Below are 27,506 nucleotides of genomic sequence, written 5' to 3' on the forward strand. Positions count from 1 at the left end.
CTCAATGAAGTAAATGGTAATGAAGGGTTGGGTCTCACTCAGTGGGCGGTGTTTGATGGATAGTTGACCTTGCCAATTGAAGGTGGTCACCGATACCCAATGGAAAGATTGTGGGCGGGGAAAACACCGCCGATTACTTGGGTAGCCGGAGTGGGCGGTAAAGCGGTGATTGACGGCCTGCTCAGCAAACGGAGGACAGCAAGAGGCCACGCGGCGTCCTAATGGGACGAAGCTGGGGGCGGGGCCTTCCGAGGGGCGGGGAAGGCCGGGGTGCGGGGAGGGGGTTGCAGAAGGAGCGGAGCGGCTGCTGCTCAATGGCGGAAAAGCCGCCGGTGCTCTGACCGCCTCGTCCCCCTAGCACTTGCGGGGGAGTTTCTTGCCGGCGCGGTTGGAGTCTCTGTTTCTCAGGGTTTGGTGGCTGGAAGATGCTCCAGAGAGACGAGGCTGCGGCGGAGGAGGTGGCGGCGGCCGAATCGGCAACGGCGCTAGGGTGGAGAGAAGGCGGCAGCGGCGGCGGCGGCGGCGTGCGGGGCCCGACGGTGTAAACAGCCCCTGAGGTGGCGGAGGCGGTGGCCGAGACCCCCAGGGAAGCGGCGATTGAGGCAAGGTCGCGTCTCCGTCGGGAGGCTAGGCTGAGTGCAGCAGGGGGGCTCTGCGGCGGCGTGAGACCTCGCCTCTCCCTCGCTACAGGTAAGGCCGCTCGGCGCCCTGCCGCAAGGAAAACCGCTCGAGGGCACCGCCGAGGCCGCAGACGGTTTTCGGGGTGTCTCGGAGCTGCGGCCTCTGCCCGCCTAATTCTTCCTTCTTTTCTTGTGCCGCAGGGTAGGGGGAGCGGAGCGCCGGGCCTGGCTCCTGGGTAGGCCCCTTTCGCAGCCGCCGCCTCCGCGCTCTGCCGAGGCTGAGAGAGGCTGGTGGTAGAGAATTGTAGTTTACTCCAACGCCTGGATGTAAACTGCTTGCCCTTGTACTCTGCTTCAGTCTGTGAGCATCTGATGAAAGCGCAGGGACAACCCCAGGCCTTAACTCATCCCTTCCTCGTGCATGCCTGTTTGAAAACACTGCCTTTTCCCATTTGCTTCCTCATCAGCTTCTGCCCTACTTTGCGCTCCACTTCACTTCCTTGTTAAATCTCTCTTGTTCTTCTCTGTCTGCGTCTCACCGTCTCCCCCTTAGTGGCTTTAAATCGTTTCTCTTTCTCTTCTCCGCAGACTCCGGACTTCTCTTCCCTGCCTTCCCCAGCAGGCCTTTTCAGATGTCATTGTTTTTAACCAGTGAAGTTCTTAAATGAAATTGTTATCCCCAGTCTACCCGAGGATTATTAAGAGTAGACTCACCAGCTTTATGTGGCAGACCAGTTTAAAAAAATAATAATTTAACTGAGCCTACCACCTCTAAAAAAATAAATTATCAAACGTAGAGTGTGAAAGTAACACTGAAGTAATACTTAAAATGAAGAGCTCAATGAGTGTCGAGTAATTCGTTATTAACATTTTTTTGAGCTTATCTCAAATGTCAGATTTAGCAGAACTAGAACATTTGCCCATCTTATTTGGCAAAAATGCTTCTTAAGCGTCCGATAGAAGTCCAGACTCATCAGTATTCAAATTAGCTTGAAAACTTTAAAAACAAGATAATAGGAACAGCAAGGAAGCTGTTTGATGAGGTCACAGTTAAAGACCTTTTAAAATAGGGTCCGCATGTTTAATGTATCAAAATAAAGTTGGCAGGAGTCTTGTAAAAGGATTATTTAGGAATTTGAGTAGTCTTAGTGTTATGTAGCTATCTTGGGAAAAACATTCTTTTTCTGTTAACAAACATTTACAGCTCCTGTGATGTAGAATTACTGAGGTTTATTGTGGGATTAACACAGGAACTCATTTTATTGAGCCACTGCATGAATGTAGAAGTGGGAAATTGTTCAGGAAGACAGTGTAAGCCAGTATGTTGTTGGGGATGGAGAAACATGCCGTCAACACTGAATGTTAATGGACATTATTTAATTTACTTCTCTCTTGTGTAATAGTGAAGTTCCTATTGTTGGCCTACTTTTAAATAGAGCATTTTTGAGTAAATAGTGAGGCAAGTTATTCTAATCATAGTAGTCCTTTCCAAGTGAACAAGCTTTTCTTTTTTTAAATGTACTTGGAGTTATAGTATTAAAATGGTGATTTTTTTAAAAGAAACTTTTTTAGGCCCCCTGTAGGTTCATGTTTTTTCAGTAGAACTTTTAAAAGTATTTAGAACCTTTTTTTTTTAAGTTTACAGATTTTCTTTTAGGGGTAATCCTGAATTTTACTGAGCTTTTTACTTTATCTCAATGTTTTCTTTGTCTTTTTTAATAAATGGTTTGTGTTTTCTCCTCTTCATTTATTTTTGCTTTCAGAAAGTCTTATCACAGTTTCTGCAGTGGTTCTTCATGTTGCATTATCAGCATGGAATAGTATTTTTATTTGATCTCTCCTTAGTTAAGATCTCCCCAGTTTCTTATACATTAATCTTTGGATTTGTTCGTGTGGTGATTATTCCCTTAGAGGTGAAGAGCAGAGCTTATAACACCTGTTTTCTTACACTGGGTGTCTTGATTTCTATGAAGATTCCAAGAATAGGTGGAAAAACCTTTTTAGTTTACCTAACAGTCAGTCATGTCAGTAAATAGAATTTTATGTTAGTGTTTCACATATTATAATCACCAAATCCCTTAAGATTACATCATCTGAAGGAATGTGTAGTGTCTAAATAGCTGTGCTTCTAAGAACACCTGATTCACAAGTTGTCGTGGTCAGGAAGAGTGCTACTTTTTGGAAGTTTGTTTCCCTATTTTGTCCATTTTTAAAGGAGTATTGAATTAAAATGCGATTCTGATAGACTGTCTTTTGGAACTCTTGGGAGAGTAGAATTTGCCATGGGATAGTTAGTGATTGTGGAAATTCATGAAAAACGGGGTGAGCCAATAGTGGAAGAACTGCAGGCATGCCCTTGTACGTGCGTTGGTAAACATTTCTTTTAATTGTACATGATACTGAGAGTGAATTTTTCCCCTCACATTCATTGGTGTTAGTTACACATGTTATCTATATTATATGAATATTTGTATGTTATATATAACTGAATATTTGTGACTTGACCTGGCATAGAAAGTAAAATAGTATAATTCTAATTCTACAGTTTAACTTACTAAAATATAACACGTGCTATTTTACTTTTCCTGTGAAATATGCATTTCACAAGTGCATGGCTTTAAGCAAAAATCAGTTGGGAAACAACTGGTAACATCAGACTTACGATAATTAATTTTTTTAAGTTCAAAAGGAAATTTTATTAAAATAATACAGTACTTAGCTTAAAATATAAAATTATAATTAGTGATAAGAGAATTCGGAAGAATATGGTTATTTCTGGATTTTCAGTAATAATTTTGCATTGTACTTGATTCTTTTTATTTTTTCCTTAGGTGAACTAGTTTTAGGATCTGGAATGAAACAATATTGCTATTTATATTAGTTTTACAGTTACTTTGTAAAAAATATATGCATGTGTATGTAGTCTGTCCAGAGGTATCCAGCATATAAAATGAAAAATAGACACATTTATCGAAGAAGATACAAGAGTCATTGTACATGGGACAATGATGCCTCAGTCCCCTTTAAAGTAGGCACCTTGGGACCTCACATAGTTAGTTCTCTCAGTTGCCATCAGCTGCCCTGTCATACTTTACTGAATTTCATCGACAGTCTGAAATTTCTTCCCTTTTTCAAAGGTGATTTTAGTTTTGAGAAAAGCCAGAAGTCACAGAGCGCCAAATCTGGGCTGTAAGCATTCTCAGTCACCTGGGTGATTTGATGTGTCGAAAAAAAACTGCACGAGATGTGATGCATGAATGGGTGCCATGTTGTGATGAAGCTGCCAATCACCAGTTGTCCGTAGCTCTGGCCTTCTGAATCATCTGAATAGTTTAGTTTCCAGAGGAATGTTCAAGCTTAATGCAAAATTTGATGCACATTTGCTCAGTCATTTTGAGTGTGACTGTCACATAGTACACGTGCTCATTCAGTGGTGTCTACTGACCTTACTGACTAGTACAGTGCAGTCGTCCTTGTTCACACATGTGCATTCCAGTCCACTCCCCTTAAATGACAGGTTACATCAATGTTGTGCAAACCAGTCTCATATTATCAATGGCTGGACTTTTTCTGGACAGATCATGTATATATAGTATCAGCAGAATTGTGGATTAAGAGACCTAATTAATTGGGCAAAATGAGATAAGATTATTACAAACTGTGTAAACTCAGGAATTACAACCAAGAGTACTTCCCATTTCACTGTCCTGTACTCAAACGAGAGTGAAAGTAAAATAGGGTAAATTTTGAAAATAATTAGTTTTCTAATTTTTGCTTTTGTGTCAAAATTTATAAAATGGCAGTTTGTTATCAGCTTCTGATAGCAGATCTACCAAGTAAAGGTAAAGAAAAGGATACATGGGCTTCACATTCTGGCTTCGTTTTTGTTGGTTACATTTTTACATCCAAATATTGATTTAAAGTAACTTTTGGTCTTTTAGATTAAGTTAGGTATGGTAGTATCTCTGTTAGCAATTTTGGAATCTTTTTTCCAAATGAAACATTTCTGATGTGATTTTTACTTTGTATAGATTTGACTTGGGTTACAGTTTTCAACATTCCATCTGTATCCTCCCAACCCCCCACCAAAGCAAACCACCATTTGGACTAACTTGAGTGATTTCATCAGGTAGTTGAATCATTGTTATGATTAAAAGAAGACTTTACTAAATTCTGGCTAATGTTATGAAGTTTTCCAAAGTGTAGTCTGTATGCTGCAGTTTTCATTTCTCAAACTAGATTTTAAGATTTATTTTTTTATTTTTAAATTTATTCTTAAGATTTTATTTATCTTTAGAGGGGAAGGGAAAGAGAGAGGAAGAGATACATCAATGTATGGTTGCCTCTCCAGTGTCCCCTGCTGGGAACTGGGCTGCAACCCAGGCATGTGCCCTGACTGGGAATCAGGTTGTTCGGTTCTCAGGCCCGCATTCAATCCCCTGAGCTACACCAGCCAGGGCTAAGATTTAGTTTTTAGTATCATCTAGCAACCTAGGATTCAAATACCATGTGATAACTCATACTTTTTTTTTAAGTTTTCATTTAAATTTCAGGGTGTTTTATTTCTCCCCTTCAACTTAATATCAGACATATTTTGCTCTGAATTATGGTAAGTTATAACATAGGCGTTCTCCAGTAACTTTTTATTCATTGCAGCTAATTTGTGACCACTTCTATAGTGTCTTGGCATAACACCCACTTTACTTAACTTACAAAGTTATCTTAACAATCATAGTAATTTAACTTATATTTGTAATAGTTGTAATATTTAAAGAACTGTTTATCAGTGTAAGGCTTTTATGACTTACTAAATAGTTTAATATTCACTTGCTAATAAGAAAATGGAATCTGTTCTTTTGAGCTATGTTGAAATATTAAGATTATATTTATTGGCTTTAAATTGATTTCTTAAAAATTAAAGATCTTAAAGTTCAGAGACAACACCAGTTGGAAAACTTGTTTTTCATCAAAAAGAAGATCTGGCCCTGGCTGGCGTGGCTCAGTGGTTGAGCGAGGGCCTGCGAACCACATGATCGCGGTTCGATTCCCGGTTGGGGCATATGCCTGGGTTGCGGGCCAGTTCCCGGCGGGGGACTCATGAGAGGCAACCACACATTGATGTTTCTATCCTTCTCTCCTTCCCTTCCTCTCTAAAGATAAATAAATAAAATCTTTAAAAAAAAAAAAAAAAAGAAGATCCGCTATAACATGGTCTGACATTTGAAGGAGAGAATGACAAACATTGGCAGGTTTCTATGGATATTATTTAAGGAACTTATCCTGCTCTTAGAGATGGGGCCAGTTATTAGCAGTGATGTAGGGAGGATAATGCCTGTTGGTAGCATTGCTCTGTTTTGTCTGTGTAGAACGTCCTTCACCTCAAAATAGGTTGTAGATGAAAAGTGTGTTTGATAGAAATATGAAAAAAACTTTTCCTTCATGGAAAACTTTTATAATGTGGTCATAAAATTTATGATATAGGAAAAACTCAAGTGAATAGATTTTCTTTATTAGGTAGTACATACCATAGTCCCTCCAAATCCACAGTTCTGCTTTTTGCAGTTTGAATTACTTGTGGTCATATTATCTGGAAAATACCCAAAATATTAAATGGAAAATTGCAGAAATAGACAGTTCATAAGTTTTAAATTGTACCGTTCTGAGTAGCGTGAAATCTAGAGCTGTTTCCTGGTATGTAAATTATCCTTATGTTGAGCATATCTACCTCACTTCATCTCATCACCTAGGCATTGTGTCTTACATCATCGTAATAGGGTGAGCACAGCACAGTAAGATATTTTGAGAGACCACACTCATAACTTTTATTACAGTATATTATAATTGTTCTATATTACTGTTGTTAAGCTCTTACTGTGTCTAATTTATAAGCTTTATAATAGGTATATATGTATAGGAAAAATACAGGAATCAGTGCTATCTGTGGCTTCGTACACAGTATGCACGGGATACCTATGGTATGTAATCATTATATTCATGTGTAATAAACATCCTTATTTTTTCCCCAGAAATTTGGGCCAGCCCTGACTGGTGTGGCTCAGCGGATTGAGTGCCAGCCTGCAAACCAAAAGGTCATCAGTTCTATTCCCAGTCAGTGCACATGCTTGGATTGCAGCCTGGGCCCTCAGTAGAAGGTGTGCAAGAGGCAAACACATGTTAATGTTTCTCTCCCTTTCTCATCTTGTCCCCTCTCTCTAAAAATAAATAAGTATTTGGGCCAAAAGCGTGCATTATACACGGCAAAATACGGCAGTTAATAGATGTTCTTACGAATAGGAGAATCTAGAAATATCCATATTGCTCATGGGTGCTTAACCTTTCTTGGCAAAGGGTTTTGCTTTTCCCATCTTCTGATTAAAGCAGTCAACTCTGAATTAAGAACTGGCTTATCTGTTGAACACAGGTGACCTTTTTTAGTCCCTTACAAAGAGGAAATAATTAACTCAGAGCAACTCTAGATGATAGCCTGTATGGGAGGGGAGATCAAGTTTAGATATAAGAGGCTTTCTATTTCTTTTACTTACTCCAGGCTACCAACCCACAAGGAAGTAAAGAATTCAGTATAGTTTAATAGTATTTGGTCTGTAGGTAACCTATACCCCTAAACATTATTCTTACATTTACTGAGTGCCTTTTAATATGCAAGGAACTATTATAGGCTGGAGACTCAAAAAAAAAAAAACCCAGACAAAATCTCTGCCCTCATAGATTTTCCATTTGATAACAAACTCTTTTCCTTAATTTAAATTGTGATTGTTTCCTTTGTGGATGGCTTAAATTATGATCGGAAAATCTGGGATCTGTGGTGTTTTCTACACTGCTTAAAAGCTGTGATTAGAAAGAACTTCACTATTTTTAGCAAAGGGAAGAAGAGTTTGTAACTGGACAAAAACTGGAATATGAAAAGAGGAAGTAGGAAGAGGGAAATACTATTGTACCTAAGATTAAAAAGAAGCCAAAAATAGAAAAGATCCCTATACTATGCATGTAGACAGCTGGGGGCTTCAGGTGTTTCCATTCACTGTTCAACCTTGAATAGAGAAGTTGCTAGACAGGAGAATGGGAGAAAAGTTTAGGAAATGGGAGCAGCGTGAACAGCACCTTTAGCAAATCTGGGTTAAGTAATTTGGGACACACCTATAAAATATATGTTGTGATTTGTGTTTCAAAAATACCCTATTTTTGTTCTTTGTGAGTATTGTATAGCTGAAAGATTAGTAATCAGTAGTGTCTAAAATACATTGCCGATGACTTATGACTGCTACTTCTGTGCTTTGGTTATCTGACATTCCTGTTGCAGATAGCTGATGGAGCCAATCTGACTTTTAGTTTATTGTGTTGAAATTGGTTTGTATAATTGTCACTGTTTCCCTTAATTCCATAGTTGAAGTTACACTTTTGTTTTCCTGCATTGTAAATTTTTACATGAGAATATCCTATTGCATTTAGCTACAAAGCAGATACCTCATTTCTTCTTTGTGTTCTATAGCTTTCCTAGTGATGGTTCAGTTTGGTAAAGATGTCTCCTGAGTCAACACAAACATTGCGCACTTAAAATAAGTATGAGAGATCTTTGGTCTTTTTTAAAATTTTAATGCGTTTTTTTTGTTTTCATTTGTGAGCCATTTAGTTAGTCTCATGTGATTTTACTTGTTGCAGTGAACTGAGATTTTATTTTAAAACAAGTTAACTTGTCTGTTTATTTGAGTGCCCTAAATAAGAATGAATACTAGTTCCATTCATGACCTAAGAGACCGTTTATAGCACCCAAAGAAGCCTTCATATTACTAGTTTCACATTTAACATATTTTTTGTAACTGTATTTATCACCATCGAAATGTTGACGTGGTGCTAAGTTTAATTACCAGGTTGAGGTGGTGACTGCTAGATGTGTCAGCGGACAAGGAACATTTTCTCTTTGTGATTACCAGGTTATTCATGGCATGTTTTACTACTATGCAAATCCATTTTGCCTTCAGACTTTCACTTGGATTTACTGATTTCTTTTTTAAAGAAAGGATCTCAACTGAATCACCACACTGTGGCTCATTGGCCAAATTTGGCCTGCTGCCTGGTTTTATAAATAAAGTTTTATTGGAACACTGCCATGCTCATTTGTTTACATATGTTCTATGGCAACCTTTCCACTACAATGGCAGGATTGAGTAATTGTGACAGAAACCATATGGCCCCGTAAAACCTCAAATATATATATGTATATTAATTGGTTCTTTGAAGAAAAAAATTGCTGACCCTTCATCTAGGATCTATGTATTGTTTTCTTTTTTCTCATTGTAATGGTAGTGATGGTTTATATATTTGGGGTTTATATGTAGCTTCTCTTGCACCCTAAAATATTATTCAAGGTATAATTGCTTTTAACACAGTTAAAATTGTGAAGTTTTTGCTTATGTCCCCAACATAAAATATGCCCGATTAGTGTTGCACCTGGTATACAAATTCATACTGTAAAAACAAAGCAGTTATAAAAATGTATAAGGAATAATGAACACCAAAGTACCCACAACCCAGCATAATTTAGGAAAAAGAAATTACCATTGTAGTTGAGGCCCTTCTGTGTATTAATCTTCCTGTTTTTTCTATTCTTTCTCTTATCCTGAATTTTGTGTCTACTTTCTCGTGCGTGATCTCAGTGTAAGTTTGTTAGAGCTGTGTCTGAATAGCCTATAGTGCTGTTTTAAGAGATTTTGTAGTTTTTGTACATGATCGTGTATGAACTTTTTTTTGCATTTTCATTTAACATTTTTTGAAGTTCTTACTGCTCTGTTTCTTTTAAGATAGTATTTCATATGTATTACATAGTATTCCATTGTATGATTATAACACATTTTGTCTAATTTCTTTGGATGGACATTTGGATTATTTTTGTAATTGTAAGCAATAATGTTAAAACATAATTTACACGTCATTTTTATATGTATATTTGACAATTTCTCCATAGCACATACTTAGGAATATAATTGGTGAATTGTAGTAGTCTCCCTTACAACCTGCCTAGATATTTCCAAATTACTCCCCAAAGCACCAGTTTGTCCTTCTACCAGTGGTGTGTAAAAGCTTTCATTATCAGTGTTGTCCCATATAAATACAATGTCAGCTGTATATGTAACGGAAACTTTCTAGTGCCACATTAACAAAAAAGGGACAAGTCAATTGTAATGATATATTTTATTGAATCTAGTGTATCAAAAACAATTTCAATGAAAATGAGATGTTTCTGCAGTTTTTCTCTTAAATCTTTGAAATAATATATATACTTTATAGTTAACAGTAAATCTCCTTGGATTAGCCATATTTCAAATTCTGAGCAGCTATGTGTGAGCTACTCAGCACAGGTCTGTATTCTTGTCTGCATTTGGTATTGAGTCTTTTTTTCCCTTTACTCTAACGAGAGAGAAATGCTGTTTCATTTTGACTTTTGTTCTGTATCATATTAGTTTTCCTGTTTGGAAATTTGCTTTTTCCTAGTGAGGGTCAATATTCTCATGGCTTTTGGGCCATTTGAATTTCTCTTTTTGTGTAATTTCTCTTTTTGCTGTTATTGTTTGTCCTATTTTCTGTTTGTTTTTTTCTTTTTTACATTTTTAAAATTGTTGTTGAATTACAGTTTTCTGCCTTTCCCCACCACCCCAGGCCTCCTCACCTCCCTCCCCTGTTTCCACCCCTTTGGTTTTTTTTTCTTAATGACAAAATCTTATTTGCATAAATACAGATTTATTTTTGGTGTTTGGTGTTTTCATTAATTGCTTTTAAGAGTTTTGAAGGATTAATTAGATGGTATATCTGTAAAGTTACATTATATACTTTAACCTAAAAGTAATTTTAAAATAACTCCAAGGATATTTGGATTGAAGTGAATGCTTGGAAGCATGGAACAGTCAAACCTCGGTTCTTGAGTGTCTTGGTTCTTGAACAATTTGGTTCTCAACCACCTGTTAGTGGAAAAAATGTCTTGGAGTATCAGTTCTCTCCCCGACAGCCCTTCATACTGATTTCTGTATGATTAGTCAGGTGTCTCTCAGATGACAAAGGAGATTCGGTCTTCGAACAAATCGCTTGTCACACAGTTTTCTGAGATGGAGAGTTCAAGAACAGAGGTTCCAACTGTACTTGAACAGTGATTTGAAGTGGGGGAGACAGGGTGCTTGCTTCGTACTTCAAGTAAACAATCCTTTACATACACATCCAGTTTTTCTCCATTTTTTCAGCTTAGCCTACTCCTAAATAATGGAATAGATTCAATTATTAGAAATATGCATTTACAAAAATATAAATATTAAAAGCATATTAAATATGAAAGTAATAATATGAAGGCTTCTTTTGGGTTCTATACTACTCTTTTCCTTAACTGTAAGTCCAAGGACCCCTGGGAAGAGCTAGACTTGAATGGATTATGGTTTAAGGCCAAGAAGCTTTCAAAAAGGTCTGTAGGGGTGGAGAGTTGATGATGCTTTATGTGGAACAGCTGGATGAACCAGGTGATAAGTTTATTAATGTGCTGTCTGTCTGTGGTAAGTAGGTGTAATTGGCTTTCAATGGGAAGCACCAAAAGTAAAATTGCTGGAAATCAAGAACTGCTTGTACTTAAGCACCTGCTAGGTGCCAGTGTTAAAAGTTAAGGTAGGAAGGAATATGGAAAGCCAAGGTGTGAAAAGGAATATGGATAATTGTGTAGGACTGATGAGAGGGTGGGGTGAAAGGTTGAGGGTGGCCTTAAGAAGGAGCTGTTGTTTCATAGGTTAGCTCAGAAGAAGGTCAGACAAAATTGACTACGAGGTGGGAAATGAGCATGATGTACTGCTTGCACAAGGCCTCTGCGGGGCAGATTAGAGAGGGAAGTTACACACTGGGTATTTTCTGTTTACTGTCAGTTGGGGACTAGGAAACCACTACGTGTTTTTGGGACAGTTAAGGCATGGTTTAGGGAAATCAAGCTGGTGGTAATCTCCAGGGTGGTTTGAAGCAAGGGGGATTGAAGTCAGTTGAGCCCAAATAGGAGGCCATAGTGATGGTGTGTAGGGGTCAGTTTTATGTATATGAGATTTATGGTTTCTAGTCCTTGTTACTAGAAGAGGGATTATGAATAGGTAGTTAATGGAATAGGTAGGTTGGGATATGAAGTTGCTCGGTAGAGAGTGATTGCCGAAAGAGTGAGATTGGATAGGGCAGATGGCTGTGTTTTTGGTTGAAGGCTAATTACTGTTTTGGAGGGCCCACTTCCTTCTTGAATGTAGGAGGCTTGAAGGAAAAAAAGTAGTGTGAGTGTTTTGAAAGTCAGCAGAAGTGTCATGTTTCAGTAAGGAAGGAGGTATCAACAGTGTGATGTACCACAAAGTACCTTATTTTTAGGACCAGGCTGATGTATGAGCTCATTCTACCAAGTAAGACATCAGTGTGTGAGTTGTTTTACCAGGAATATTGGTGATTTTCATACTGATAGGGTTATATATTATATCATGACATTCAATAGAAAGCATTCTGTATTATGTTGGTCATGATGTTACCAGGGTAAATAGGGCTCTTCCATGGGGTCACGAGAAAAGCATTTTGGGGGCCCACGCATGGAAGATGAAAGTGTAGTGGTAAGATTTATTGGGGTAAGAAGTAAAGGACTGCCCCCAGGTGCGTCTGGTGGCTCATCCGTGACCAGGTGGCTCACCTCTGTCCCGCTGTGGAAGAAGTCAAGCCTTGTCTTCACCAAGCCCAGAATAAGGGACAGGGTCCAGAAATTCTGTGCCGTTGACTTGGTGTTGGCAGGACATCCAAAGCTTTTGTAAGTTCAATTCAGCCTCTATCTATTTGCAGCTGTACTGCTGCTTCCTGGCCCACACTTAAGCGCCTGACTTGGAGCCATACTCTGCTGCTATGGAGAGAGAGCACATGAAGCGACAGGCAAATGGGTGCTACCCAGAAGGACCTTTGTTAAGCTTTGATTATATTACTGGATTGGCCAGAAAGTCCATTACGTGTTTTCCGTGCAATGGCTCTGGTAGTGCTTAGTTGTGTTCAACTTTACCCAAAGCAATTTTATTAGATTGTATTGTGACAGCTGTCATATCAGCTAGCATCAAAAAACAAAAACATCAATATTGGTGAATTTTTAGTGCAGCCATTTTAATATTGAAGATGGAAAAAGATATGCAATGTTTTGGCATATTATGCTTTATTATTTCAAGAAAGGTAAAAATGCAACTGAAATGCAAAAAACAAGATTTGTGCAGTGTGTGGAGAAGGTGCAGTGACTGATGGAATGTGTCAGAAGTGGTTTGCAAAGTTCCTTGGCACTCTTGACATTTTGACCAAATAATTCTTTGCTGTGGGGCTGTCTGATGCATTGGAAGATGTTTAGCAGCACCTCTGGCCTCTACCCATTGGAAGCCAATAGCAGGAGATAGCTGACATATTCAAAATATCCAAATCAATAAAGTAACTGGTGAAAATGAAAAATATTTGTTTTATTTTATGGAAAAAAAGTAATGGACTTTTTGGCCAACCCAATACCTGAGTCTTGGAGAGAAGCTTTCTTTCAAAGTAACAAGTCTCTTCCCAATTCTAGGAAGGCTCATGCTAGGTCCTCCTCCTCTCCAGTCTCTCTCCCACATCTTCCCAGGACTCTGTATCCCTTATCCAGTCCAGTCCTTTTCCCAGGCTGGGCACCTACCGGGAGCACGTGGTTGTCTTTCCCCTTCCTCTCCTCCCCCTTAGGCACATTATCTTTATCTTTCTCTTTTTCTCTCCTAAGCTACAAGGGCTCTTCTTTTGCCTCTGTAACTTGTACTGAGCCCATTTCTTCTACCTCTGTGACTTTCTAACTAAATTTTGTCTTATAGACCTGACTCTGAATTCTTTCCTAGCTAAAACTCAAGTATCAAGGTTGCTGAACCAAGGTCCGGTCTAACGCCAGGTGCCCTCTTCGTGGGCCATGGTGGATTCCCTGTGGATCATAGGACTGTAACTGCACATTATAGTCATGTTCTCTTCCAGTTCACTAACTACTCATAAATACAGCACTAAAATGATTAGGCAGTTAAACCTATAAATAAAATTTCTTTTGAAAGTCTCGTGAAACCTATGTTGTCTGATATTTTTCTTAATTTGCTTTTTGTAATCTGGAACCATTTACGAGGGAGAAGAAAGAGAATAACAAGAAGTGAAATCATGCCCTGAACTTATTGTCATAGCTGATTGAGAAACTACTGGGATTAGGGACAACAGCTATTTTATTCCTGGGCTTCTTTGCTGAATTTAAAAAGATGATCTTTGTCAGTATGTTTGAAATCAGTCTTGTAGTAAAATGATCAAGCAGAAAATCATGATGAAGTCCAAGATTCCTTTAGCCCTCATTTCATCACCGAGGTCGGTGGTCAGGTGCAGATGGGACAGGAACTCTCTGGGGCTTTAGCAGCACTGGCTGAGAAATCCATTGTTACGGTTCAGGGAGGGGTTCTTTTACCTTAAAATATTAAGCATGAACCAGTTGGTGACATGTTCTTCACACAGACCTACAGTACTTTTAGGTTTTTGCCTCCCCCTTCTTCCAAATCTATGAAGACCTGAAGTTTTTAAAAGTCATGGAAGCAGTGAGGAACAAACTTAAAATAAACATACATGGATTGATCTCAGAAATGTTATGCTAAGTGAAAGAAACCAGACACAAAGGAAGGAGTACCTACCTACTGCGTGATGCTATTTACATGAAATTCTAGAAAAGGCAAAACTCTTCCACCTGCACCGCATCAGTGGTAGCCTGAATCTGGAGGCTGTGGCGAGATGGACTTCAGAGGGGCAGGAGGGAATTTTTTCCAGTGATAAAAATGTTTTGTATCTTTACTGTGGTGGTGGTTACCCAAGGTTATATATTGTCAGAACTCATCAAGCTATATATGTAAAATGGGTGCATATTATTATGTAAAAGAACAGCAACTAAGGATCTTCAACAACACTTGGGCAGTATAATGGAACTTTATGTTTGGACTCTAATCTGAGGATTTCATAGTGAATTGTCCTTTTTTCCTCCACAGTAAAGCTGTTTAACACTAGTGATAGCCCCTGGTGTGACCAAAGGAAGCTGTACATAAGAGATGGTAATTCCGATAAATGCAGTGATTTTATTTCATTTGAAATATAAGCAAATATGTGTATATATGTATAAAATCAACTAAAATGTTCTGATAATATCTAGTTAAGTTTTTCTTTTCTTCCCAGGAAGTCATTGAAAAGATTTCAGAAATGAAAAAGCTAATAAAGAATATTTAAGTATAGTTGAGCCGAGTTGGAAAAACTTGAGAGTTCAAGATACTATCTATAGGATAATCATTCTCTAAAACATCAGATGTTTTTTTGCTCTGTCAGCTTATACGTGGATCCTAGCACATAAACTGTAGCAACTTTTCCACTTGAATACATTGGATTTTATTTATGTATTAGGTTGGTTATGGTAGACTAAGGTATGCCTTGTGGATTCTAATGGTAGTGATAGCTAATACTTTTAAAGCACTTGTTGTCAGGCACTGACCTTACACAGTTAACCTGCACTACCTTATTTATTTACTACAACAACTCTGAGATACGGTGCTTTTATTACTCTGATCTTTTAGAAATAATTAGGTCAGTCGCACAGTCAACCCGGCATTTGAACACAAGTCTATTTTGTGTTAAAGCTCGTGCCTTAAAAAAAAATGTGAAGAAGTCTTGAGAGGAAGAGTGGTAATTTAAAGAGAGTACATGACTTGGGGTTTCTGTAAATTCTGTGACTCCTGCTAAGTGGATTTTTGATACCCAGGAATCTGGCGTTCCTACCTTTTTGACAGTCTGTGATGAATCTGAGCTAATGGCCCTGGTGGTCATTGGGAATGAAGTTTCTGCCATTCCTCCAACATTCTGGCTCTTTGCCCTTAGAGCACCCTTTCTCATTTTCTTCCTCATCCTTGCTCCTAACATCCTTAAGTCATCGTCTCAAGTTGGGTTCCTCTGGAAGTCCTCATGGGAACAATACCCCTGAGTTCTGTTTGTAGAGTTTGTTTATATTTTTTTATACTTAAAAGTCAGTTGCTGGATGTAAAATTTACGGTGAATATTTTTATCTTTTTTTTTTAAGTCTTCACCTGAGGATCTGTTTATTGGGAGAGAGAGAAAGAGAGGGAGAGAAACATTGGTCATTTGCCTTCTGCGCGTGCCCCAAGAGAGATCAAACCTGCAACCTTATGGTATATGAGGCAACACTCCAACTAACTGAGCTACTCAGCCAGGTCTCCTCTTGTGTATCTTAAATATTGTTGTTTTCTGACATGAAGCTTTGCTGTCAAAATTTGACAAACTACTAGAGCCTGAATGCATATTAGTAGTCACAGTTCAGATATGCATGTAGTCTAATTTTTATAACATGCTGTACATAGCCAACACATAGACCACACAGCTGTTTCCATTTTATGACCTACTTTATCCTTATTGCAGGGCTAGGGGAGTGGTACCGGTGCGCTAATTTGAAATTTCTAGCTATGCGTTTGAGTTAGAACAAAAACATTTAAATTATTCTCATATCTGGTGAGCCTTATCACAAATTAATTTCACAAAATCTGTGACTTTGTTTTCATAATCTATCTAGAGCTGTACTTTTCAATCAATAAGTACTACTTGTTAATGAGCAAGTATTTTTCCTTCAAATTTGTTTTGCCTTAGGTTTCTTCATTTCTAAATGCCATTTATTACCTTTATAATTGTTTTTTTTAAATTTAGAGAAACATGTTTCATATTTTATAATGGAAAACTAAAAGAAAATAAGATTAAGTTTATTTTGGTGATCTATTGAGTGGTCTGTAGAGCTCAGTGAAGATACCTGTTTTAACGATTTAAAAAAATTAATATTTGCACAGTTTGAAATTAAAAAAATTGTGTAAAAGGCTTGTAATGAAGACAGTAAATACTGCTCTCCAAAACCAATTTTTTTGGTAATGTCCATGTGCTCTTCTGGCAGTTGCATTATCTTTAACAAAAATGTTTATACAACTATGTAATGATTTTTTAAGTTAGATATTATCATTTAATTTTCTGCTGTGGAACTTCAAAGGAGTTTTTTGTTTTCTAGTTTTGCTGATGGGAAGTCCCGTGGCTTTTTGATTCTTATGTTTGTGTCAGTGACTTTCCACCCCATTCTTGGCCCACAAGCTTTTTTTTATAAGCAATTTTTACTTGTGGTTAGAAACACATAAAATTTAATAATTTCTTTTAAATGTGCAGTAGTCTTACATGTATTAACATTGCGCAGCAGGTCTCCAGGACTTCTTCATTCTGCAGACTGAACTGCACCCAACCCCTAAACAACAGCTTGCCTTCATGTCTTCCCTCAGCCCTGGGTAGCCGCCTTTCTGCTTTGTTTTTATGAATTTGACAACTTTAGATACTTCATGTAAGTGGAGCCATATAATGTTTGTCTTTTTGGGCCTGTGTTTTTATGAATTAAACTTTCGCTACCCCATAGAAATGGAACCATACGATATTTGTCTTTTTTGTGACTGACTTACTTCATTTAACATGACATTCTCAAGGTTCATACATGTTGTAGCATGCAACAGAATTTCTTTTTTTAAGGATGAATTCATTGTATATACCATTTTTTGTTTTCATCATTCATTACATTTTCATTCATCATTCGTCATTGATGAATGAATGAAGTTGCTTCCTTGTCTTTGCTATTGTAAATAATGCTGCTCTGAACATGGGTGTGTGAATATCTCTTCTAGACATTTCAATTCTTTGTGTAGTGAGATTGCTGGATCAAATGGTAGTTCTATTTTTAATCTTTTGAGGAATCACTGTATTGTCCCCAAAAGCTGAGTTCTGAACTTGTCTCGGAGTCTTTTTCCACCTTTAATTGTTGCTTGCATAATCTAGACTGGGGGTCCTTCCCTTCTGTTTTGTTGATTAACCACCATGCGTGCATCTGTTTTACGACTTCCAGAGATTGTCGATACCTACTTATTGGTGGTGCCCTCTTCTCTTACCTGTTTCCATTGTTGTATACTTTGAAAACAATGCCTTAACTAACATTTTGAGTGGTGTATTAGGAGGGATGAGTGATAAGTGGCTGCTTCATCTGTTTTGAACTAGAAAATCCTCTATCACATGGGCTAATATATCAACATGAGTGATTATTTTCACTATAAAAATATTCAGTAAATAAATAGATACCATAGGATATTTGTTGGTATGCAGATCATTATTTAGCAATAATATAGAGACGTTTAAATATATTGGATTTTGAGAAAATATTGAAACTTTAAATTTCATGACTTGTGTTTTATAGCACTTTTGAAGCTTTTCTTTGCTTGGTTCCTAAAAGCTTTTTTCCTTTGTTTTGAAAGTAATTTTAAAGAACTCTTAGTTTAGTAGGCAGATAAATTTAAATGAGTTGATCTTTTATTTGTAAGTGTTAGACCAGGCATCTGTTAAAACAGAAGTGACATTTATTTTGGCTAAATAGTTTCTGTTCTGCATATGTGTTTACATAGCTTTTTCACACTCCATAAATTGAACAGAAGAAGTACTCATATTTTTGGATTGACTAAGTTTTACTGTAAGATTTGTCAAAGAAATGACTATTAATGACTATTAAATAGTAATAGAAATTAGTACAGGAATATTGTGTTGGAATGAAATTTTACTGAGATTAATTTTATATTAGTGTGTGCAACTTTTTGAACAAAATGAACATTTTTCTGTAGCATGAAAATTTAAGTTCGTTCTTATCATAAGGATCCATATACCTATTGTCAAGATTTAATAGACACTAACTTTTGCTGTTTGCTTCAGACTCTCTCAAAAAGAAAATGTTACCAATTTTATCTAAATATTATCACTCCATTTTATCTAAACATTATCACTCCATCTCTTTTTCTGTAGAAGTAATTTATGATCAAGTTGATCTTTATACTAGTTTCAGTTTTTATACTAGAGCATGTCTTTAATACTTTTGCTGTATGTTCACACATCTAACTAATCTGTTTTATCAATTTTGTACTTTTACATCATAAGTAGTAGCATCATACCTTATCTGGTAGGCTTTGCGTTTGAGATGTATACATGGTGATAAATGTAGAAGTAACTGATACTTGTAACTTCCGTAGAATGTTACATTGCATCGGCATTATTGTGTGCTTCTCCTTGTGCATAAGTGGGAGTTTCTCTAGGGTGGGTACTCTGTAAATGGATAGTTACACAGGAAGTTAATGTGCATCTCTGCCAGCTGTTATTCTGAGTTTTCCGGTGTTCTTCTGGTCCCTGATTCTCTATGGGTGACCTGTTTTGTTTTGGTATTTTCCCCTCTCTGGGAATTTTCAGGGTTTTTATCTTAAGGGTGTTTGAAATGTCAGTTACCTTTTTTTTGTTGTGGTTCTACTTTTAGTTTTGCTAGACACTTTCAATCACTTATGTTTTAGTGCTGGGAAATTTTTCTGAATCATGTGTTTAATAGATTCTTTTTGCTTTTCTTGTTCTTTCTGAAATATCTTAGTTCTACTCTGAACTGATCTTAAAACTTTATCTTACTTGTATTCTCTTCCATTTTGAGTCTCTTTATTTGGGGCAGGAATCTTATCTTTTGGGTTGTTTTTCCAACTTGATTTAGTAACCTTTTATTTTAAAAAGTCTGTCCTCATTTTAGTTCATAAGAGCACTTTTTTTAAAAGTGAAACTAGAGCACCTTCTTTTTTTTTTTTTAAGATTTCATTTATTTATTTATCTTTAGAGGGGAAGGAGAGGGAGAGAAACATCAATGTATGGTTGCCTTTTGTGTGTCCCCTGCTGGGAGTTGGCCTGCAGGGAACTGGCCTGCAACCCAGGCATGTGCCCTGACTGGGAATCGAACCTCGATCCTTTGGTTCACAGGCCTGCGCCCAATCCACTGAGCTACACCAGCCAGGTAGAGCACTTTCTTTTACTCTGAAAAACATTTTTATAACACTCATTCTTGTTTCACGAATACAAAGCTTTATTTCTCCTGAGAATTTATTTATTTATGCTACTGTGCACTGTTTTTTGTTTTTTCTGATTTGTGTTTTATTATGCTTCTCATGTTGGATGTTTTCCTTGGATGTCTGGTGATCCTTGCATGACTCTTCCTGTTGGGGTTTGGAAGGCTTTCGTGAGTGAACAAGGACTGGCATTGGATGGGCCTCCCCGTGTGTAGGGTGACCCGACCACTCCATTTTGTTGAGTGTTCCTGGGTGTAAGCTGAAAGTACTTTCTCTGTACTACCGGATTTCCTCAGAGACTAGTGAAACTGTTGCCTGCCTGAGGTTTATAAACTTTCTGAAAGTTGAGTTGGGAAAGAAGGATGGAGGTTTTGGGCACTCATTATGCAAATTTGTAGTTTAACTCTCTGGTTTTCAGTAAGGCTTCTTATCCTGACTCAACGAAACCTGCTGTCTCTAAATCCAGAACCTTTGCAGTTCCGCCTTTTTGAAGCAGACCTCCGGTCTTTTGCCATGTGTGGTGGTTTTAGTACATTATCTCAAATTCTTTTTAATTTTCCTCTGTGAGAGGTTGAGTCTGTGTCCTCTACTCTAGAATGTGAACTGGCCTAGTGACTTGCTTGCCACCGACTGTAGCACTGGTGACACTCAGAAAAGGCCAGGTAGTTTCTGCCTGGTTCCCTTGGGACATTCCCTGGGGGTTGGGGGGGGGCGGGGAAGCCAGGTGCCCTGTGTTGAATGAGAGGCCTGCCTCCCCTGAGGTAGTCAGGGACCAGAGGGACCACGTGCAGGCTCTCCTCCCCTCAACAAGTCCCTGCTGGATTCCTAGCAGAACAGCTCCCATCTACTGCCCATCACTAAATGAACTAGAATTCAAATTATCACTAAATTATTTGGGATGTTTATGCAGTGGGGATGTGTCTGTTCTGTCCCATTCATTTATTTTAATCCAAGTGGACTCATGGGTATTTATTTTATACTTTGGGTTATAATTCAGTAGTACTTTATTTTGTTATTTTTTATCTACCATAGGCTAAGAGTGGTGAATTAGGTTTGCTCTGTTTTAGGTTCTTTCCTCTTGTTATTACCTGTAATTTTTACTTACAGATTTGGGGATTGTGTTTGGTTTATCACAACACTGAAATTTTCTCTGTGGATTATATTTGTTTTAAACTGCATATGTTCTGCCCCCTGAATGTGTCCTAAATTTGCTATGAATTTCTTGGCCATGATTTCTTTTTTATTGCATTAGTTGCCCTTATCCTTTTTATCTTTCATGTGCAGCCTTTCTGGGTTTCCTTATTGTGGGGATGTTTTAAAATGTAACATGTAGCCCTGGCCGGGTGGCGTAGTTGGTTGGAGTGTCATCACCAAAGGTTTTTCGGTTCAGTCCCCAGCTGGGGTACGTACAGGAGGCCACCGATGGCTGTTTCTCTCTCACATTGATGTTTTCCTCTCTCTCCCTTCCTCTCTCTCTAAAATTAATAAACATACTGGGTGAGAATTTAAAAGTAAATAAAATGTAGCATGTAGATAGATGGGTTCTGTTTTGGAAATTCTTGGGTTTTTTTTTAGTAGGTGAGTTTATATTTATTAACATGACAGTGTCTTCTGCATTGTCTTTGCTCTTTTTTTTAATGTTCAAAAATTTAAAATATTTTACTGTCTCTCCTTTTGGGAATGTTTTTTCTTTCTATGACTTAGACATTTTGTAATTTCTGTATTTCTTCGATGGCTATCTTTATAATTATGCAATAAACTGAAATTCTGTCTTAATGACACCTAAAGGATATTGCAGTTAGTTTACTTCTAATGTTTTCTGCTTTGTCTTCTACCACCTGCTTTTGATTCATTAGTTACCTCTCTTCAGTCACTATATCTCTGCCACTTTATTTAACAACTCTAAAACAAATTGACCCTGTTTCCCCATGAAAGAAGAAATTCACTCACATATGCTATCTTTACCTTCACCTCTTTCCTGTACCTTCCAGCAGTGTTAGTTATTTTATAATTTCTACTTATGATTTATGTTTATCATCACTTAAGTCATTTTTATTGTTTATTTTTCCAAAGACTTTATTTATTTACTTCTTGTGGGAGGTGGGAGAGAGGGAGAGAAATATCAATGTGTGGTTGCTTTTCACACAGCCCTTACTGGGGACCTGGCCCACGCAACTCAGGCTTGTACCCTGACTGGGAATGGAACCAGTGACATTTTGGTTCACAGGCTGGCTCTCAGTTCACTCAGGGCACCATTGGTCATTTCTTGTTTAGCTGAATTTTCTGTCTTAAAATATGTATAACGAAGAGGTGTGTCTGGAAAAAGTCCAGCCACTGTTAGTGCAATGAGAACAGTTTGTGCAACATTGATGTAACTTGGCAGCCAAGGGAAAGGGACTGGAACACACATGTGTGAACAATGACAACTTCACTGTACTGCTCAGAGGGGGCAGTAGATGCCTTTGAATGAGCATGTGTACTGTTCAGTCATTGCATTCGTAATGACTGAACAAGTTAGAGCAACAAGCCTGCATCAGATTTTGCATTAAGCTTGAACATTCCACTGAGGAAACTATTTAAAGATTTTTATTTATTTATTTATCTTTAGAGGGGAAGGGAAGGAGAGAGGGAGAGAAACAACAATGTATGGTTGCCCTTCGTGCATCCCCTGCTGGGAATTGGCCTGCAGGGAACTGGCCTGCAACCCAGGCATGTGCCCTGACTGGGAATCGAACTGCGATCGTCTGAGTCGCAGGCCCGCGTGAGGAAACTATTTAGATGATTCACAAGGCCACAGCTATGGGCAACTGGTGTGTGGCAGCTTCATCACAACAATATGCCTGCTCATGCGTCAGGTCTCGTGCGTCAGGTCTTGTGCAGAGTTTTTTGGGGGACACATCAGATCACCCAGGTGACTCAGCCCTGCTACAGCCCAGATTTGACACCCTGCAACTTCTGGCTTTTCCCAAAATTAAAATCACCTTTGAAAGGGAAGCGATTTTTAGACTGTTGATAAGATTCAAGAAAATTCAATGGGGCAGCTGATGGCAATTGAGAAAACTTTGTGAGATCCCAAGGTGCCTACTTTAAAGGGGACTGAGGCATCATTGTTGTATGTATAGTGTATCTTGTATCTTCTTCAAAAAATGTCTCTTTTCATGTTATATGGCTGGATACCTTCTGGACAGACTCTGTGTGTGTGTGTGTGTGTGTGTGTGTGTGTGTGTAAAATAAAGGGCCTGGGAGAATGAAATTGTGTTCTTGCATGTGTGGAGGAAAACTTTTTCTCTATCCCTTTGTGATTAGAGGACTTGTGAATTAAACTGAAAAAAAAAACAGGAAAGCAAGAAAAAAGACGAAGTTTACTTGTCTATGTACATGGGAACTCAAATAGCTGGTTAGAATTTAGGGCTTGTATGCCACTTTAATGAGGAAGGGAAAGAGAGGGAGGGGTACTTACAGCAAAACAAAAGGCAAATAAATAGGTCTTTAGGAAAGTCTATGGGAATCTTCTGGCAGTGTCTGATTTCTGATGTCTGTGCTGACTTCTCATCTCAGGTAATAGCAGTCAATCTCCCCTGTTAGTGAAAGTCTTCCATGAAGGGGGATTTTTGTTCCATTCAGTTCTTTTGGAAAACTCTGATTTTTAGGTAGTAAGGGGAGTAGAGTTCAGAAAAAGCTTCTTTCTGTATCTGTTGATTTTTCTTTAAAATTCTTATTGCTGTTAGAGAGAGAGTGAGGTAAGGAGGAAGAGGGGGAGAGAGACAGACACACACAGATATACACACACACCTACCCACTGCTCCACTCATCCATGCATTCCCTGGTCGATTCCTGAATATGCCCTGACCCAGAGATTGAAGCCACAGCCTTGGGGTGTGGGGATGACGCTCCAACCAATGTAGCTACCTTGTCAGGGCCATGTGTTGCTTTTTCAGATGTCTTCAACTTAAAATAATTTTTATGCCACAGCGATATAATTTGTATCATCTCCTGTGTTTGAAAGAACAACAGTTTAGTTACATTTAAAACGCTTGTATCTTACTTTGCTTCCTTGAAGTGTTTGACACTGCTCCACTTCCCTCTGCATTGCACTTTGGAAGACTGAAACTAGCTTGATCTATCTATTCCTTCCCTGCTGTAAGTGGCTTTATTTAGGAGGACATGGAGGAGAGGGAGGGACTGACTTTCCATAGGATTCTTTGTTTACCTTTAAAATATAATATCCAGTAGCTTAAATATATTGTACTATTTTCCCCATAACCTAAGTTGTAAATCTGTTTTTCCCAAATTCTTAGTCGACTTCGTCGTATAATATTTCATCCTGTAGATGAGGTTTTATTATTAGCCTCAGCACTGATTTGCCGAAGGTCTGGCCTGTGCATTGTAGGATGTTTTGTGTAGCTTTCCTGGCCTCTAGTAGATCCAGTACTACCCATGCCAGTTGTGACAATTAAAAAATGTCCCTAAACATTGCCAAATGTCCTCTGGAGACTGGCCGAGAACTACTGCTGTAGATTTACTCTGTTCTATTCTTAGAAATGTAAGTTATTTTGCCTTGGCTGGGTGGCTCAGTTGGCCGGCACGTTGTCCATACTCCAAGTGGTTGCGGTTCAGTCTCTGGTTGGGGCATATACTGGAGGTGGCACCTGGTTGATGTTTCTCTCACATGTTTTTTCTCGCCAGTGGTTTTTTTTTTCCTCTCTCCCCCTTCCTCTCTGTCTGAAATCTGTTAAAAAATGAAAAACAAAGAAAACCCATATCCTTGCTTGAGGATTAAAAACAAAAAGGAAGGGTTTTTTTTTTTCCAGTATAAATAGCACTCTAGTGAACATCATCATGCAGAAAGATTTTTCTCTTTTGATCTGTTATTGTGAATTACATTACTGATTTTCCAAATATAGAAACATTTCTTATTTATTATAGAGGATTGTTTAAAAGAATATGCTGATATTCTTTTTGTTTAATCTTCTAAAATAATACAGTATTTATGTGCAATTTGGGTTAAGATAACTTCTCAAAAGTAGAATACTGGGTCAGAGTTCTAATTATTATATAATCTTGTTATTTTTAGGATACATTTCTAAGCTATCTTAGCATGATTGTCAAAACCGCATGTGGAGAGATTTTCCCTACCAGTTTATCATCCTTGCCAAAACAAAGGTTGATGTAAAGTGTTCTACTTAACTGGGGCTGACCTGCTACTTCAATTTTTTAAAATAAATGTTTAATTTTGAAATAGTTTAAGATTTATAGAAAAATTACAAGCTAGTACACAGAGGTCCCATGTAATCCTCTAAACTGGTTTTCGTACATTACTGTGGGGTATTTTTCATAATAAGAAACCAGTATTGATACTAATCCTATGACTAAAACTCCAGACTCTATTTGGATTTCACTAATTTTTTTATTAACTGTTTTTCTGTGCCAGCACCCAATCTGGGTACCATATTACATTTAGTTCCCTGGCATTTTGAGTCTCTAAATGTTTATGTAACTATTTTGATTTTAAATGAAAAAAAGTTTTTAATGCATTAACCACGTAAGCCTTGAGATGCGAATGCCAGTTCTGGGCTAGTCTGCTTTGGTTTGAATCCTGACTTGGCACTTAAATTGTGTTATCTGGGTATACTAGGTATTTCAATTTTTCTCAATTGTAAAATCAGAATATTAATAGTAGTAACTTGACTGAATTGCTATTTGATGTAAATGAGACAGTACACACCAATCTCTTAATATAAAGCCTGGCATACAGAGCTCACAAAAAAACCTAAGCATTATTATTATTGCTGATTATGTTACTTTTTAATCAAAAGAACAGAAACCTTTAGGGAAAAAAATCTTGTCCATGGGCCTAAATCATCCGATGCCACCTCAACCTTTTGACAGGAAGCAGATGGCATGGACAGATTGTGTTCCTTTTAAGCAAGGTTTGCCAAAGTCCATGTGGCTCCTGTAAGAAAGTATGCCAACTGTAGAAAGGAGAGGGGGGATTTTGCAGTGTTAAATGTATTTTGAAATTTTACAGTTTGCTTTGTCTATAAAGATTTGTGCCTAAAGGTTCTTCTAGAATTGTTCTTTTTTTGATACTTGTTTTTCTAAAGGGTAGAATTTAAATGACGTAATATTTGTAAAGCATTCTGTACCTGCCACAGAACAAGCACCATGGAAGTATTTCCTAATCCTCGGTGCCTCAAACAAGATAAAAACATATTATGATTACTTGTTATAATGAACCTCTGGAGCAAAAGTTAATTGAAATAATAATTGGTGAAAGGACCATTTGCCCACTCAGATTGGTAGTCACCTGGTTGTCCTGGAAGGGGCTTGGTTTCCGACCAGACCTCTGCAGTCGGCTCCATTGTGCTTGTTGAGATTCAAGCAGCTGAAGGTTCCTGCCTTTGGTTGAAAGTCTGGTAAAAGCACAAGTAGTATCTGGCATTTGTACTTACAAGAGATAGATTTCATTGAAGATCCTTCCACTGTGATTGTACCAGTTTATTGAAAGTATCAGCAGTGTGTGTGTGTGTGTGTGTGTTACCTCATTGGGAAAATGATTACCAAACCCTCTGATCTTTGCCAGTCTGATACATGAAATAGATTCCTCAATGTAGTCTTTTTGTTTTTTAATTTTTTTAAAATACTTTATTTATTTTTAGAGAGAGGGGAAGGGAAGGAGAAAGAGTGGGAGAGAACCATCAATGTGTGGTTGCCTCTCATGTGTCCCCCCACTGGGGACCTGGCCTGCAACCCAAGCATGTGCCCTGACTGGGAATCAAATCGGCGACCCTTTGCTTCACAGGCCTGTGCTCAATCCACTGAGCTATACCAGCCAGGGCTCAATGTAGTCTTAATTTTAATTTCTCTTATGAAATATGAGGCTGGGCATAGCATAAGATCCATTTATAGGGGGTGTTTCTGGTCCATTGTTCTATCATCTTGGTTGTTTTCTTAATGATTTATAGGACCTTTTTATTTATATATTAGGAAGATTAGCTTACGGTGAGAAATGCAGTTAGTTCCTTATGTAGTGTTCTATTGTTTTACTTTAAGCTTCTTTAATTTAGTGTTTTAAATTAAACATTAACATAGTTTGAAGAACAAAATAGATCTACAAGCTCCTCCTCTTCTTGGGAAACATGCACCAGAATCAACTATTTTCAACTCCTGTGTTTCTGATTCCAGTGGGATTAATTTTCACATCTCTAAATTGTGTGCTTCTGGTTTTTCGTTTTTTGTTTTTTAAGTTTTAGGAGTCATTTATCCCGTCACTGGAGGTGAGATTGGGCACTTCCACCCCACTGCCTCAGACATACCCACACTGTTCCCGTTCTTGCTCATCTTATCAAGACAGGATTACTTTTATTTCCTGTATAGTTTCTTGTTTTCATTGGAGTTAAAGTTTTGTTTCATGTTTGATTCAACTCCAAGTTTTCCCTCAGCTGTCATTCTGTTTTGTGAGCTTTTGTATGAAACCTTTTTCTCTCCCTGGAAACTGAATTTTTATAATGTGCCTTTGTAAATGTCTCGTCTTATCCATTGTACTAGGCACAGGGCCGAGGGGGTGGCGGGGGGACGGTGGGGGCGCTTTCACTCTTGAAATTTATGCACCCTTTGTTTGAAATTTTCTTATATTATTTTAAAAATATATTTTTTCAAATTTTCTGTTTTCTTATTTCTATCTTTTGGCTCTTGAACCTCCTGGACTGATCCTGTCCTGTATTACGATCTCAGTCTGGTGCTCTGATTTCTAGGGTTTCCTACAACTTTTATCTTCCCAGCTTTCTTTTCTATGATTATATTTTTACTTTATAGGACCTTTTTTGTTTCTCTGACTGTTCTGTTTTTTCTTTTAAAAAGCGGGCATTGAATAGCTGAT

General features: G+C 37.9%; 1 protein-coding gene across 2 annotated transcripts in view; it reads left to right on the top strand.

The window, feature by feature from the left end:
• The first annotated feature begins 296 nt into the window (after positions 1-296).
• PPM1B (protein phosphatase, Mg2+/Mn2+ dependent 1B) overlaps positions 297-27,506 on the top strand; it is a 60,889-nt gene continuing 33,679 nt past the window's right edge. Inside the window, exon 1 of one of the 2 annotated variants that reach the window (XM_037066500.1) lies at positions 297-690. The gene's annotated coding sequence lies outside the window, so the exon portion shown is untranslated. The remainder of the gene's footprint in view (positions 691-27,506) is intronic. The other variant, XM_037066502.1, reaches the window with a different exon arrangement.

The sequence above is a fragment of the Sturnira hondurensis genome, unplaced genomic scaffold, assembly GCF_014824575.4.
Source record: "Sturnira hondurensis isolate 20B ecotype Veracruz unplaced genomic scaffold, ASM1482457v3 Scaffold0016663, whole genome shotgun sequence".
NCBI classification, from domain to species: Eukaryota; Metazoa; Chordata; class Mammalia; order Chiroptera; family Phyllostomidae; genus Sturnira; species Sturnira hondurensis.